This window comes from Megalopta genalis, unplaced genomic scaffold, assembly GCF_051020955.1.
Source record: "Megalopta genalis isolate 19385.01 unplaced genomic scaffold, iyMegGena1_principal scaffold1252, whole genome shotgun sequence".
Lineage (NCBI taxonomy): Eukaryota > Metazoa > Arthropoda > Insecta > Hymenoptera > Halictidae > Megalopta > Megalopta genalis.
In genome coordinates this window covers 45,033-48,862 of record NW_027477321.1, presented here as the reverse complement: position 1 = coordinate 48,862, position 3,830 = coordinate 45,033, and the positions used below count along the sequence as shown (strand labels likewise).

The window sequence follows — 3,830 nt, the reverse complement described above, 5'->3', positions numbered from 1 at the left end:
CCGCGAGTGTTGAAAGATTTTAAAAAACTGCAGATTTCTAACGGGTATTGGTTAAAAGTGTCAAAAATGGAGACAAAACTATAATTTCCGTGATATTTAATTGTTTATAGCTCATATATCAAAATCAAAACGTATTTTATAAATTTTCGTTAAAAGCTGAGAGAGAAAACCATGACATTCCAAGTAATAACAAAGTTAAAGAAAGGTATTACGGCCATTGTGTCGTAGATTAGTCCCTCTATCATTTAAAAAAATTCGAGTCATTTAGATTAATTTTAAAAAAGTTATTCTGTCTGAAAAGCTATCAATATACAACCCGCGGCGAGTAACACCTTAAAGGTGAGTAACAATAACAGCTTTATTCTTGAATTAATAAGAAGTTCTCTGATCCATGAATAGTGTCTTAGCATTAACCCTATTTCTATCGAAGGTATAAATAACACCTTTCAAAATAATCTCTATTTAACAGTATTTTTACCAAAGGAGTTAAAGGACATCTTATAATAATTATTTTTCGAGGTTTTCTATGTGATCACTTCTTGACTTTCGCAACAGTCATCACTAGATTGCCGATTTTTGTGCAAAATAAATATTGACTAAGCTAATTACAAGAACTTTAAGCCTAACAAAAATGTTTCCCTCTTTTCACCATTTTAATAAGTTGCACACATTAGAAAAACATTCTTCAATTCATCTAATGTCTTCACTGTTTTCTATTTAACCTAGTTATTTTATAGTACAAAATATCGTTTAAAATAGTGTTGAACATGATTTTCATGTTAGATCGGCTGATAGAATTGTCTCTTAAGAAAATTCGTGCATGTAGTTGAACACTTCGTATACTGTCTTTGCGATCCTCTTTTGTGCACCGCAAAAATTAAGTGACATATCAATTTGGAAAAATGATAAAACTTTCCAAAAGTTTTGTTTCACAAAGTGAATAATAGTAGGAAGAATGTATAGCTAACAGATTTCCTTTACAATTTAATACGATCTGTAGCGGATAAAATGCGATAAGCATTTGGCTATGTGTCTGCAGGAGTTAGCTTAAACATAAGACTGTTGTTCCATACTTTTGGAGATAGTGTTTAATATATTGTTTTGGTGAAGAGGTCGACGCAAGCAGGGTTGTAGGTATCTGTTTGCAGAGGGAGGCGGCTGCAGAAGTAGCCTAGATTTATAATCAGGCGGAGCTGCAACAGTTCAAAATGAGGAACCTAAGCATCGTTTCGCGATAGGATTTCTATTCATGCTTGCGATCATTTGGGTAGCCGAAAGGGTGAGTTGATATCGATCATTCCGTATTCGCGAATTGCGCGAGGAAGTGACTCCGTTTCTATTCGTAGAAAAAAATTACCTTAGAAGAGGCCAAGAATACTGCTATGCATCTCAAGAAGCCCTGTCAGAAGAAGACAAATGTAACCGAAGGTATAATTAACTGAAGTAAATCGGATATTCGTCTGTATAACTCATTCTTACTCCGTTGAAACACCGCGACATTATTTTCATCGATTTTATCGTGCAGAACTATTGGACGGACTACAGAAAGGCGAGTTCCCGAGGAACGAGAGATTGCTGTGTTTCATAAAGTGCATACTAACCTCGACGAAGACCGTAAGCAATATTTTCTGTATGTATATTGATGACACGAAGTTTCTTTTTCAACTGTCAAGATTTAAGATTCATGATTAATTTATTAACTCCTTGCACTACGATTTCTTTCACAGCTACAATTATTAGCATTTCTTCGTTCCTAATAGTATCTTTTAGAACGAGACAATTTTAATTTTAGATTAAAATGATGTAGATCGAGGAAAAGAATTCTACATTTATGCTTAATAGTTTGCTCCATGACAAAGTATTAATTTATGTAAATATTTACTTGTTTAATTATGACTCGACTGTGAACTATTATGCAAAGTATAAATAACGTGCACGAATCGCAACATACAGAAACCTGCGTTAATTAGCCGCAAATAATGCAACAGTATTTTGAACTTCATACAGTGATTTTGCTGTTTTGCTATTGATCTACTTACTTTAGTCATAATTTCATGAATCCATAATCTAGTTTCTGCCTTAAATAACAGCATGCGTGAAATTAATTTCTGATTCTTCGCCAGGTAAACTATGTAGTCGAGCTTAATTCTAATAGCACACACATTACATTTATTTTTTACTTATAGAAGAAGTTTCAAAAACAGGTTGAAATACTAATCTAGAAAACAAAAAATATCTTTTATTAACGATTTACACTGGATCAGGCGCTGCCTTATCAATAATAGTCGGTTATAGTGATCAAGTCAACATGTAATTAAATATAAAAATTGTAGCTTTAATATAAGAGGGTGCTCAAAATTTTTTAGTGATAACGTTCAGTTTTTATCTTTAAGTAATTAATACAATTTAATAGTTGTATAAATTGCACTTTTGTATAAATTTCAGGACAAGTTGCAAAATTCTATGCGTATCATAATTGATACAAAATTACTTATTTTCTTTTAGATGAGACACAACGAGGTGCTGTACGATTGGATCCTTAGAAATGCTCATCTAATGTTAAAAGAGAAATATCTTCCGCGAATCGAACACGTAGTCGAGGTTTGTCGAGAAGGAAGTATGAAATAGTCTGCGATTTGTTGGTTTACGGGTTAAGAGGTATCATGCGCTTCGGTTGCAGAGAGGTAGGACGGATTTTAACAATTATTTCGGTAAAAATTCATTTCTAATCGAGAAATCATTAAGTATACCTTAATGTCTGTACTTTAGTCAATATATTCTACAGATTTTGTAAAAGCATTAATAAAATGAACAACTTAGTAACGAATTCCGAAAGATAAGTGTGCCAAACATCGCCAATGGTAATTATAATATTCTTAATGATTTTTGAAATCGACAACCTTGAATACTCCGAAAAAAATTACCTGCAAAAAATCTTTGTTTTGCATCGTATTCGTCTCTTGATACTAGTCAATTTAGATGGAAACGTTTAAATGGAAGATCCTGTATGTACAGTGCGTAAAACAAGTATTCGCACACCTTTTAAAAAGGAATAACGTTGTAATTGGGTCAAGCAATTAAAAAATTATTTCAAAAAATTGCAATTTGTTGGCATGATAAAAGAAACTGCTGGTCCTTAAACTATTTTATCTAAGCCCATGACCAAAATTTAAGAAATTCATTGTGTAGATCTCGGTAACTTATTTGCATGCTGAATCGAAATTGATTAAAGCAGAGTCTAGTTACAAGCATTGAAAGATTTTAAAAACTACAGAATTCTGACAGTTATTGGTCGAAAATGTCAAAAATCGGGACAAAACTATTACGATTTTTAATTTCAATGAAATTTTCAATATGCAAATAGGTTACCGAAATCTACGAAATGCGCTTTTTAAATTTTCGTTATGGGCACACATGAAAAAGTAAGACAAACAGCATATTCTATTTATTTTATCAGGCCAACAAATTGCTATTTTTGAAAATATTTTTTTAGTTATTGTCTAGTAAACTAATCCCTCTAATATCCATAAAAAAATTTAGGTCGCTTAGCCCAATTACAAAAAAGTTATTCCGTTTTAAGAATGATGTGCAAATACTTCTTTTAGCCGCTGTATATCGAAGTTGAGCCAATTCCCAGCAACAAGATGTTCCGATTTTTGTTGCAGTGCCTGCTACGTTGAATGGTTGTAAGATCAAAGTTTGGGACCTGGATTCCGAGGTACATTCGAATTAAAATAAGCTAAAGAATCGTGTTGACGAAAAATTGACAATATAGGGGTGCACTTTTAACTAGACAAAGTTTTCCACGTATTGTTAACAAACCGAGAAAT

At 32.5% G+C, this 3,830-nt stretch overlaps 1 long non-coding RNA gene across 1 annotated transcript; it reads left to right on the top strand.

The window, feature by feature from the left end:
- The first annotated feature begins 742 nt into the window (after positions 1–742).
- Positions 743–1,575, top strand: LOC143263723 (uncharacterized). The gene is made up of 3 exons (XR_013037075.1): positions 743–1,279; positions 1,347–1,428; positions 1,526–1,575. It is a non-coding gene; the product is annotated as an uncharacterized LOC143263723 (long non-coding RNA).
- The last annotated feature ends 2,255 nt before the right edge of the window (positions 1,576–3,830 follow it).